At 42.3% G+C, this 13,122-nt stretch overlaps 2 long non-coding RNA genes across 3 annotated transcripts; one reads left to right on the plus strand and one right to left on the minus strand.

Moving 5' to 3' along the window:
- Positions 1-213: 213 nt before the first annotated feature.
- Positions 214-2,098, minus strand: LOC112575545. Its single transcript, XR_003101664.1, has 2 exons — positions 1,224-2,098; positions 214-388 (listed from the first exon to the last, which is right to left on the minus strand). It is a non-coding gene; the product is annotated as an uncharacterized LOC112575545 (long non-coding RNA).
- An 852-nt stretch (positions 2,099-2,950) lies between these two features.
- LOC112575547 lies at positions 2,951-10,345 on the plus strand. Of its 2 annotated transcripts, none has more exons than XR_003101666.1 (3): positions 2,951-3,252; positions 8,204-9,296; positions 10,204-10,345. It is a non-coding gene; the product is annotated as an uncharacterized LOC112575547 (long non-coding RNA). The 2 variants fall into 2 exon arrangements; XR_003101667.1 differs by lacking the exon at positions 2,951-3,252 and adding an exon at positions 7,877-7,903.
- Positions 10,346-13,122: the final 2,777 nt, after the last annotated feature.

Consider the following 13,122-nt stretch of genomic DNA (forward strand, 5'->3'; position numbering starts at 1 on the left):
TGGACCTGAGTAGGTTCAGTAAAGGGACAGGACAGACAGAAGAGGAATGTGTGAAATGAGCATCACCATACGACAAGTGAAGTCAGTCAACCACACGACATACCGTGAAAAGTCACGTGACAAAGCAGACAGTTAGTTCCAAACCAACAGTACACACCCTCCAACATTTAACATGTCAAACTCACTCAAGGATAAAATCAGTCCAACACAATATTAGTCAAGATCGATAACTCTTATATTGACATTTTCAGTTCAACATGTCTTCATCACAGACACCGTTGCCTATATTATTCACTGTCGACAGTTGATGTCAACAAAGCCGTTGCCGCCTGCTCGGTGTCGTTGGCAAAAACATGAGAACTTCTCCAGGATATTGGTATTTTGGTGGCTGTAGACAAACACATGAGTAAGTAACTCTATGTATCGGTTATTTCAATAAATTGGAAATTGTTTCTGACATTGAGATCTTCTGTCATCATTTTACAGTAATCTTACAACTTATACTTAAAACCTTCCTGTCCTTGTAGAGTATTTCAAGAGAAGCCGTTCATAAATAAATGTTTAAAACCTGTTCAAATTTTGTTGTAATTATATGATAAATATTCACAAAGGGCTTTGCAATCAAAAGGATTTTATATATATATATACAATCTTTAATGACTTGAATACATACCTTGATGAATTTTTACCAACAAATAAAAAAAACAAACAAATAACACTCACAGAACATTTATTGAGACTGGACAAGGAGAATATCCATAAAAAAATTGTCGAGTGAAAGCCGTGCGGATGCAATGGTAATGTAAACTACAGGGCGGTTCCCCTACTTTCTATATGAATTAATGAATTTTAAACGAGATCACTAGAAGACTATCGATAATTATAATGTTAGCGATTATTGCACCTCCTAAAATTTGTTGTAAAAATTTCTCGATTTAATAAAAATTTCTGTAATGCACTAAACGAATACACCTACATTTGGTTGCGTCTCCCGGAGCCTCGAGGCGGATGAGTACGATATATTTGCTAATTTGGTTTACCTATTCCCCGAGGTTCACGAAACTAACAAAACTTCTTTTAATTGACTAACGGAACACACCCTACATGACTGACAACACACCTTACTTGAGTTGCGATACAAGCGGCCAACATAGACATGCATTCGCCCGGCGACATCGGTTCACTGTCGAGCCATGATGTCTTTGTTGAGGTCTGGTACTTACCTTGTGCTGTCAACAGTTGGGACTGAGGTGTGTTCTCTCACGACCCCTCCACCGTTCTACCAGCTGCTCTCTAGACTCATCCTCGTTGTCCGTCCCTGTCTTGTCTGGTTTTGTCGGCGCTGTTCCGTCACGACGGCGTCGCGTATAAAATCACCCAAGTTCATAAACGCACTGCGGTACTGACATCGTGGCCCTTCATAATCTCGGGAACAAATACATCGACAGTTAGCCATGAGGGGGTCATGGCCGTAATCCCGCTCGCCCCCGTTTAAGCAGGGAAACACTGCATTACAATCCCAAGTGTACCGATTCTCCCCTAGCGTCGATGGCAACGCCAGCAGCAGCAGTGCGACAAGTGCTGCACGACTAGCGCTGCACGACACTGACCTAGGACTGCAGCTCGCTTTTAAAGTGGAGTTAGTAGGACTCATATTGGTCATGGACAGTGGTCGGGACTTTGTGATCCGTGCTAAGGTCAACGGTCAGCCTGTTCCTCACCTTCGACTGTCGGTGTTCTGGAGAGATCGTACAATACCTTAGACGTTGGACTAGTTGTAGGAAGGTCTGTCTTCAAAACGATCGAGCCGGACGATAGTGTTAACCGAGTGTATTGACTGTAACAAACACTGCTTCTCCGTGCCGTTGTTCCCTCTCGTGTGCGTTTGGTAGAAAGTTCGTCTCTTATATACGCGAGCAGAGAGGACACCCAGTCCACCCTCCTATTCCCACTCATTCATGTTACAGTACAGCTCTACCACACCTCCAATTTCGTAGGTCTGCCCTCGGCGCTCAGCTTCCAACCAATCCTTTCAATTCTTCACTGTCAGCGGGGGATGGTACGTGTAGCCACCCCAGACACCCGGCACCACGCTGATGTCCCGACCACCTCACGTGTTTAACGGATGGAATGGAGGGACCGCCCCCAACCTTCTCTGACAGCAGGTAGGCGTAACAGTCCGAGAGTAGGGGCCGTAACGAAGGACACATGATGATTAGTTTGTATTTTTCCCATTTTTTTCCCCTATATTTTCCAAACAAGTTGTCAGACAAGATCACGGGGAAAAAAAGACACACACACAGACACTCACACAGACACACACACACACAGAAAATTTGCTTTACTGTCTGATGCAAACGCGAGAATGATATTGGCGGAAAGGTGACAATCCAAATGTTCAATTTTCATTTCTCTTGCACTTTGCTGTGATGCTGCCTTTGATGTGTTAAATTAAATGTGACTAATTTTTCCTACCCCTTTGACTTCAAACAATTTGAAAAGAAACTTTGGGAAACTTCGTCCTCCAGTGGCATAGTCAGTAATAGCTACAACAGTTGGTACAGTGTCAGTAACTTATTCTGGACGACGAAGATCAAAACTTCTTTCAGATTCTTTATACAGCCTTCTCTTTATGCGTGTGAGCTCGCTCACTGGTATAATGCAAGTCTAGATATTTAAATTTTCATTTGATTAATGACAGCAGCCTCTAAAATTATCGTTATTGTAAATTTATAGATTACACTTTAGCATTTAAATATATATATATGTGTGTGTGTGTGGATAATATTGACCGGAGTAACACTCACTGATGGTGCACAAGTCAACTGTCCAGATATCTGATGGCAAAGTCGAGCCTGTAAATTGCAAATATAGTCTTTCGAAAGATAATTCATGTACTTCCTTCGAGAAATTTTAGTGCAAGAATGCAAAAGAGAAAAAAGGGGTTAAGAAGAATCAAATAATTGAAGTTTCTGTATTTATATGAACAGCGACTTTCTACACAAAGCTGATTTCACTCTGGTATATTTTATTCCAGATAGTAATTTGGACAAGAATTTCTGTTCACTTACATTGTGATCTTTAGCCATGTGACCGCATGGCACAACACCATGTCAAAGACTATCGTTTAGTTTTGTTTTGTTTTGTTTTTGTTTTTGTTTTTTGTATTATTGTCGGCCCGATCCACAACAGAAATTCTCTTCCGTCCTCATCCCGGACCGGCCAGTCATCGGGCTTGTCAGACAGGACATGGTAAGGGTTGTGTCAGGATGTCTGCTGCCGATGTCCTGACACTGTGTCAGTGGGAGAGAGTGAGGGAAACAGAGAGATAGCGTGTGTCTGTGTGTGTGCATGTGTGTGTTATTATTTCACTCCCTTCCCTATCAGTTTATTCCATATTCTTGGCCTGTTAGTGTAAAGCAGCGGTTCTCAACAAGGGGTCGCGAAGGTGGTCATTTTTTAAAAGTTTCTTATACCGGTATTAGTGAAATTAGTTTACATTGTGTAACCGAGTGGTGAGGGGGCTCAAACTCCAAATCTCTTCTCCCTATTCAAGTACACTGTCTCGGCATGCAGTGACTTCTCACTTACAAAACTCAAAACACAATCCCCCTCTCAACAATTGAGCCTCAAATCTCCTTCCTCTCGCCTTTTTACCTCTCTCTCCCCCAATCTCTCATCGCTGACTCCTCTCTCCCTCTCCAGTCACACCTCCCTATTTTTTTTTTAACATCTAAAAGGCACGCATTCAGGAAACGTCCATCATTCACACCCTTTCGCGCTCGCACGTGCTCAGTCCTAGAACTCTAGGTCCCTGACAGAAGGCCATGACCAGACAGTGCGGGGTGGGGGCTTAAGAACGACCGATGACTGCTGCTAATGGCATATTTATCGGACATATTTGAGAAACTGAACGTTGTGAATACTTCTCTGCAAGGGAAAGACACCACCATATTACAAACAACTGACAAGATGAATGCTTTCGTCCGAAACATTTTGTTGTGGACGCAAAAGATACGCCAAGAAAATATTTTTGATATGTTTCCGTGCTTGTGTAAGTGCAAGGCTGACTTTAACTTGAATCTTGATCAGGTGAAGAATGTAATTATTGCCCATCTAAACGGACTGCAAGAAAGGCTTCAGCATCACTTCGCTGAAATTGAAATACGATTGGATTCGTAATCCATTTCTGGCTGATCCTAGCACAAGCGGGTTGTCCACGGAAGAAGAAGAGCAGCTCATCGACCTTTCGAGTGACCAATCCCTGAAAATGGTCTTCCAAACAACACCAGTGCCAACATTCTGGATTAGCATCAACGGTGCTTTCTGAGAAAGCAATGAAAGTTCTTCTGCCATTTTCAACTTCGTATATGTGTGAGCAAGGATTTTCAGCATTAGCAGCACTGAAGTCTCAATACAGAAATCGTGTGGACGCAGAGGCTGAGCTGCGAATAGCAGTGGGTACGAACATCGCACACAGATTCGCTTCTCTATTCAACAGCAAGCAGGCTCAACCTTCTCATTAATCAAAGTGTGTGTCTAATAAAACTAATAAAATAATATTTATTAGCACCGCAGAATTTGCTTTCGTAAAATTTCATTAACAGTTATACTTCTTGCAGATACGAACTTTGTTCTTCCGTTGTTGAATTGCATTGATTTTTTCGACGCGGCGTTCGAGGTTAGCTAAGGCCCCTACCCTTCCCCTCCACCGACCTATAGCTGGCTTCACAAGTAAAAGGCTAAGAACCTCTGGTGTAAAGCATGAAGAGCCTTACCACATGATATCATTCCGCGCTATACGAGCATCACGAGTATTATATTTATCTTTGATGATACCCGGTGTCTCTATAGCGAAAGTTCAATATACGGCCACGATATTAAATATCATCATTTAATATTACTTATGATATCTTCGATTTCTTTCCAGATGCCGCTTGACTGCATTTTTACAAATAAAACCTTTTATAGCAACACACAACATTTTTAATGTTTTGTGTTTGTGTGCTTGAACACAACATATTGTTGATAGAACGATGGAGCTAGGACTCTTACCTGGCGGTGCTACTCAAAGGATGTTTGTTTGTATACAGCCCTGACGATAGAGCCGCTTCAGTTTATTCCCTATTTGTGGTCTGGTAGTAAATTTTTATTGCAGGGGAGGGAAACGCTTGGACTGCGGTGTGTATAGACTCGCGAAATCATTAAATTTGTGTGTGGTCCTGCCAAGGCAACAGCAGGCGGAATTTTAAATTCAAGAAATCTTAGAGCCTTTTTATAGCAGTTTTAATGTATATGAAGTGAATCATAATAATACAGTAAATAATGATGGCAGTGGTAGGCAGGCTGGGAGTGAACTCTTGCAAGAGTGGTGAGACACTTTCCCAAACTGCGGCTGACCAAACATGGAAAACTTATTTCAGAGTTGATAAGTTTGTATGGCACAAGATGTTATAAATATTCAAATGACCCTCGACAGTAAAAAGTTCCCTACACCTTATTCACGGCATTGTTAGCAAAGAAAAGTTGTAGTCTTGATCATTATGGTTGAGAATGATAATGCCAGCTGTGTGTCCTCTTCTTCATAAGATTTTAAAACAATTGAGCATAAGCAGGCCTGAAGAGAGGGGGGGACAAGGGGGTCTGGTGTACCCGGGCCGCCGCGTCAAGGGGGCCCGGCCTTGGTCAGTGGATTTTTTTTCTTCTTCTCCTTTTCTTTCCTTTTAAAGAAAGGTCTAAGACAGAACACCCAAGCATTACACATGCAGAAGTTGAGTTTGAGTGTAGATATTGAGATTCGAATTGTAAACATACATTATATACTGGGAAAATAATTTACGATTACAAGTACAAGGGGCCCAAAGAGGGGTCGTCTGTCCCGGGGCCCGGGCTGGCTCTCGGCGGCCCTGAGCATAAGGAAGTTAAGCAAATAGAAATATGTGCAACAAGATCCGCATCACAGTTTTTTCTCATGTTGTTTTCTTATATTGAGGTCTGAAACTGCTTCCGACATCAGGATGAGGTGTGAAAGGTGAAACAGAAGTGCGATACTGATTGTTGACAGTCCCTGCGATAAAATCAAATGTTCCTTTACGCACTTTGTAAATTATTAAACATTAGATGAGAGTTCTTGAATTATTTAAACTCAGTCTGTGTAATCCTCCATAAAGCCCTAAACGTGATTCACTGGACTGTTGACATTTATAATTTATCAACAAAAAGAAGAAGATGGTCAGCGGTGGATGGTACGTGTAGCCACCCCAGACACCAGGCACCACGCTGATGTCCCGACTACCTCACGTGTTTGACGGATGGAATGGAGGGGCCGCCCCCAACCTTCTCTGACAGCAGGTATGCGTAACAGCCCGGGAGTAGCTGCAGCAACAAACTACACACGATGATTAGTCTGTATTTTTCCCATACTTTCTTTTGTTATATTTTCACCAGAAGCTGTCAGACAAGAACTACTACCCTTTCTATACCCCCTCACCCACCGCCAACACACCCACACACACCTAGATGAGGCAAGCTTGAAGGTTTTGCTGTCACAGATGCTGTTGACAATTTGTGGAGTTTATTTCAACTTTTACACAGCATGCAAGCAGTAATATCCAGTGCTCATGCCTCGTGTATGGGGTTCAACTTAAGGTCAAGTCCAGTCATCATCTGTATGAGTGTAAAGACAGTTGACAGTCAGCATGTATGTACGAGGACCAGCATGACTGAAATCTCAACTTACAGGCTGTTGATAATTTATACTTTCCATGATCACATCCAAGCTCAATTCCTCAAAGTTTGTGTTGTCTTTAGGTTGGTAAATTTTATGCTCAGGTGTCAGAAAATTTGCGTTAGTGCAGACCTGGACAAAGGCCGGCCCGCCTCCTGTCTCTGACCGGCCCTATATATACAGTATTGGGTAAAACTGTGTTAGCTTTATTAGTCCAGCCCTCTAAAACCATCCCAATTTCTCATGCGGCCCCTTGCGAAAATTAATTGCCCACTTCTGTGTTAGTGTGTGATGCAGAAGCTAAACGATAACGGTTGACTGGTGAAAATCCGAATGTTCAATTTTCGGTTTTCTTGCACTTTGCTGTGCTGCTGCCTGGGATGTTAGAAAGTCCGACTAGTTTTTTCTACACCTTTGACTTCTAATAATTGAGAAGAAACTTTGGGAAACGTTCTCCTCAAAATGGTATAGTCAGTAAAAAGTACAACAGTTGGTACAGTGTCAGTAACTTATTCTGCAAGACGAAGAACAAAACTTCTTTAAGATTTTTTTAACAGCCTTCTGTTGGTGTGTGTGAACTCGCTCACTGGTATAATGCAAGTCTAGATAATTAAATTTTCATTTGATTAAAGACAGCAGACTGCAAAAGTATCGTTGTAGGTAAATTATAGATGAAACGGTAGCATATATCTATCTATAAATAGGGAGTTACATTTTGATTTCTTTCCTATAACAATAATAAAGAAATCCACACTATTTCTGTCTTCCACTCACTGATGGTACTCAAGGCAACTGCCGAGATATCTAATGGCAAAGGCGAGCCCGTGAATTGAAAATATAGTCTTTTATAAGCTGATTCGTGTACTTCTTTCACGAAATTTAATTGCAATATCAATGGGTTCAGAAGAATCAAATAGTTGAAGTTTCTGTATTTATGTGAACAACGACTTTCTACACAAAGCTGGTATCACTCTGGTATATTTTATTGCAGACTGTCATTTGGACAAGAATTTCTGTTCACTTATGTTGTCTTCTCTAGCCATGTGACCCCATGGCACAACACCAAGTCGAGGACTATCCGTTTTTTTCAAACATCGTCGCCCCGATCCACAACAGATCATCTCTTCCGTCCTCACCGCGCACCGGCTAGTCATCGGGCTTGTCAGACAGGACATGGTAAGGGTTGTGTCAGGATGTCTGCTGCCGATGTCCTGACACTGAGTGAGAATGAGAGAGAGTGAAACAGAGAAGATAGTGTGTGTGTTATTATTTTACTCCCTCCCTTATCAATTTATTCCATATTCATGGACTGTTAGTATAAAGCATGCAGAGCCTGACCACGTGTTTGCATTCCGCGCTATACAGCATCACGAGTTTTATTTTTATCTTTGATGATACCTGGTGTCTTTATAGCAGTAGTTCAATATACAGCCGCCACTTTTAATATTACTTATGATATCTTCGATTTCGTTTCAGATGCTGAAGTGCTTCGCCTACCTACTGTAGGAGAAAGTAGGGGGCGGCCCCTCCTTTTCATCCCTTAAACACGTGAGGTGGTCGGGACGTCAGCGTGGTGTCGGGTGTCTGGGGTGGCTACACGTACCATCCACCGCTGACCCTGAAGAATTCAAAGCATTGGTTGGAAAGTGAGCGGCGAGGGCAGACCTACGAGATTGGAGGTGGGGTGGAGATTTACTGTAACATGAATGGGTGGGAATAGGAGGGTGGACTGGTTGTCTTCTATCCTCGTGTGTATAAGAGACGAACTTTCTACGCAACGCACACGAGAGGGAACAACGGCTACGAGAAACAATATTTGTTACAGCCAGTACTCACACGTCTTACACCATCGTCCGGCTCGATCGTTTTGAGTACACTCATTATTATTTCTAGTGGTAATATAGAGGAAAGGGGCGTTAACTGTGGTGAGAGGACGAAACAAATACCAAGTGCACTACCAAGTTCAGAGGGCCACGTGGTGGTGTTGATGTCAACAGACCTTCCTACAACTAGTCCTAGGTCTAAGGTATTGTACGATCTACACAACACTTACAGTCGAAGGTGAGGAACAGGCTGACCGTTGACCTCAGCACGGATCACAAAGACCTGACCACTGTCCATGACCAATATGAGTCCTACTAACCCCACTTTAAAAACGAGCTGCAGTCCTATGTCAGTGTCGTGCGGCGCTAGTCGTGCAGCACTTGTCGTACTGCTGCTGCTGGCGTTGCCGTCGATGCTGGGGACGGATGCGTACAATACATCCAGGTATTGCTGCTACAACGGGGGCACAATGTATTTCAACTATCAACGCTTTTTTACGTCCTGTCGATGTATTTGTGGGCGAGACTTTGTCGGGCACCGATGTGAGTACCGCGCAGTTCCCGAGCGCAGCGCGTTTAGGGACTTGGCTAACTTTTTACGCAACGAATACGAGAGGGAACAACTCCGACTAAACCAGACAAGACAGGCTGATGATGAGTCGGTTGATGAGTCTGAAGAGCGGCCGGTAGAAGGTTAGAGGGGTCGTGAGAGAACACACCTCAGTCCGAATTGTTGACAGCACAAGGTAAGTACTAGACCTCAACAAAGACATCATGGCTCGACAGTGAACCGATGTCTCCAGACGAATCCATGTCTATGTTGGCCGCTTGTATCGCGGGTCAAGTAAGGTGTGTTGTCAGTCATGTAGGGTGTGTTCTTTTAGTCAATTAAGAGGACTTTTGTTAGTTTCGTGAACCTCGGGGACTAGGTCATTGAAATGGACAAAGATATCGTACTCATCCGCCTCGAGGCTCCGGGAGACGCACCGACATGTAGGTGTATGCGCACTTACACTCATTGGCTCGCACAGGTATCCATGACTCCCAGCACACAGCGTACACCCCAGTAACAACACAAAGTTTAGTGTATTAAAGAAATTGTTATTAAATCGAGATTTTTACAAAAATTTTAGGAGGTGCAATAATCGCGAACATTCTAATTATCGACAGTCTTCTAGTCATCTCGTTTACAATTCCCTGATTCTTATTGAAGTCACGCGAACCGCTCTCTAGTTTACATTACTATTGAATCCGCTCGGCATTCAACCGACAATTTTTATGGATATTCTCCTTGTCCAGTCTCAATAAATGTTCTGTAAGTGTTAATTATTTTCTAGTGAACAATCTGGCGATATAGGATTGCAAGTTACTTTCAAAAGATGTATTGCAGTCGTTAAAGATTGTATGTATATACTTAAACGCGTTTTGATTGCAATTCACTTTGCGAATATTTATCATATAATTACAACAAAATTTGAACAGATTTTAAACATTTATTTAGTAATGGCTTCTCTTGAAATACGCTAAAGGGACATGAAGGTTTTAAGTATGAGTTGTAAGATTACTGTAAAAGAACTAAAGAAACGATTTATTTATTGAAATTTATTGAAATAACCGATACATAGAGTTACTTACTCATGTGTTTGTGTGCAGCCAGCAAAATACGAATATCCTGGAGAAGTTCACATGTTTTTGCCAACGACACCGAGCAGGCGGCAACGGCTTTGTTGACATCAACTGTCGACAGTGAATAATATTTACAACGGTGTCTGTGATGAAGACATGTTGAACTGAAAATGTCAATATAAGAGTTATCGATCTTGACTAATATTGTGTTGGACTGATTTTATCTTTGGCTGAGTTTCACATGTTGAATGTTGGAGGGTGTGTTACTGTTGGTTAGGAACTGTGCTTTGTCACGTGATCTTTCACGGTAGGTCGTGGCCTTGACTGATTGGACCTGTCGTCTGGTGATGCTCATTTCACACTTTCCTTTTTCGTGTGTCCAGACCTTTTACTGAACATACTCAGATCCACAAACGTTTTCGCCGTTGAATCATGAGTTGTAGGGAACAAGTGTTAGTTGTAGAAACACAGAAGAAGTGAAATGTTGATCTGTTGCATCGTACTGTATGACACAAGCGTGGATTTTTGTCTAAAAATTAAATTAATATTCCGACATATTTTCACTATGAACTTATCTGCATGTGCTCACGTATCGTTGTGCAGCCATACAAACTTAACAACTTTACAATCAGTCAGCCATGTTTGGTCAGCCGCAGTTTGGGAAAGTGTCTTAGCACTCTTGCATGAGTTCACTCCCTAGCACTACCATCATTATTTACTGTATTATTATGATTCACTTCATATACATTAAAGCTGCTATGAAAAAGCTCTAAGATTTGAAATTTTAAATTCGGCCTGCTGTTGCCTTGGCAGGACCACACACAAATTTAATGATTTCGCTAGCCCTATACACACCGCTGGCCAAGCGGTTCCCTCCCCTGCAATAAAAATTTAGTACCAAACCACAAATACACAATTAATTGAAGTGGCTCTATCATCAGGGCTGTATACAAACAAACATCCTTTGAGTAGCACCGCCAGATAAGAGACTATACCAGTACCACTTCTACCGTTTAATCAACAATATGTTGTGTTCAAGCACACAAACACAAACCATTTTGTGTATTGCTATAAAAGGTTTTATTTCTAAAAATGCAATCAAACGACATCTGGAAAGAAAGCTAAGATATCATGAGTAATATTAAATGATGATATTTAATAGCATGGCTGTATATTGAACTATTGCCATAAAGACACGGGGTATCATCAAAGATAAAAATAAAACTCGTGATGCTGTATAGCGCGGAATGCTATCACGTGGTCAGGCTCTCCATGTTTTACACTAACTGACCATGAATATGGAATAAACTGATAAGGGATGGAGTGAAATAATAACACACACACTCTCTCTCTGTCTGTTTCACTCTCTCTCTCCCACTCACACTGTCTCAGGACATCGGCAGCAGACATCCTGACACAACCCTTACCATGTCCTGTCTGACAAGCCCGATGACTGGCCGGTCCGTAGTGAGGACTGAAGAGAACGATCTGTTGTGGATCGGGGCGACGATGATACAGAAAAATAGGGTATAGTCCTCTACATGGTGTGGTGCCATGGGGTCACATGGCTAAAGAAGACAACATAAGTGAACAGAAATTCTTGTCCAAATTACTGTCTGGAATAAAATATACCAGAGTGAAACCAGCTTTGTGTAGAAAGTCGCTGTTCACATAAAAACAGAAACTTCAAGTAGTTGATTCTTCTTAACCCTTTTCCTCTCTTGCTTTTTTGTAACAAATTTTGTCAAACGAAGTACATAAATCATCTTCTGAAAGATTATATTTGCAATTAACAGGCTCGACTTTTCCATCACATATCTCGGTAGTTGCCTTGAGCGTCATCAGTGAGTGGAAGACAGGAATGATATGGTTTTTAAAATATTATTTGGCGTCAAAATAAAATGATATAAACATCAAAGCTAAGTTGAGATTTCAAGCATGCTGGTCCTCGAACATTCATGCTGATTGTCGACTGGTCCTTACACTCATATAGATGTAGACTGGGTTGACTTTAGGTTGAATCCCATACACGAGGCATGAACTCAGCGGCGGCGTTAGGGGTGGCAAATGGGGCAGCCGCCCCAGGCTCCGCTCTCGAAGAGGCCCAGCGCTTCAGCCCCGAGGTCATCTTTATGAGTTTGTCAACTTAAATATATTCTGTGTTCAATGGAAAAATGCTGAGAGGGGCTTTTTCAATAAGACTTCTTCAAAGTCAAGTTCGCCTACCTAACTGTATATAAATCAGCGCTTCCGGCATCATATCAATAGGGATAAGGTTACCAGACCCGCTTTTGACCTCGTGTTCCACCTGCTCATGAAATGTCCAGGCGGGACGCCCAATGTCCCGCCTTCCGGCAAGTCCATCAAATACCTCGCATGTCTTTAAAAATCTGAATATCGTACACTGATTCTCATCCGCGCCTTTGGTTTTGGCTTTTGCCTTTTGGCGGTGTCTTGTTGATCCCTTTTTTTTTTCGTCTCTCTGCGGGCTCCGGGGTTTGATCCGTGACGACAATGACCTGCCGGCCAATATCTTATTGCACGCGCCGCTGGTACATCGCCGGTGGTCGTCTGCTCTTCCCTTCAGCTTCTTTGGTTACGGTTGTCTGAGTTTCCCCACTTCCCAGTGGCAGCCCACGCCAACAGGTGACTACACCCCAAACCTAGTGATAATGGAATGGACAGCAAATGAGTACACAATGGCTTTCACCTGCCGAAGTTATTGTGTAAAGTGAAGCTGTTTGTAGTCGCTCGCTTTCCTTTGAAGGCAGCCGCCCCGTTTGCCCTCTAACGACTCCATCAGACCTGTCAGTCTGTTATTATTTTTTTTTTATCTTTTTACTTTGTCTGTGTTGGAATGCTACGGACTGCCGATTTCTAACTCTGTTATGCTTGATAAAATACATTTTTAGCAAATTAAGCTAGGCTGATTCAAAAAAAAAGAAA

The sequence above is a fragment of the Pomacea canaliculata genome, linkage group LG11 (assembly GCF_003073045.1).
Source record: "Pomacea canaliculata isolate SZHN2017 linkage group LG11, ASM307304v1, whole genome shotgun sequence".
Lineage (NCBI taxonomy): Eukaryota > Metazoa > Mollusca > Gastropoda > Architaenioglossa > Ampullariidae > Pomacea > Pomacea canaliculata.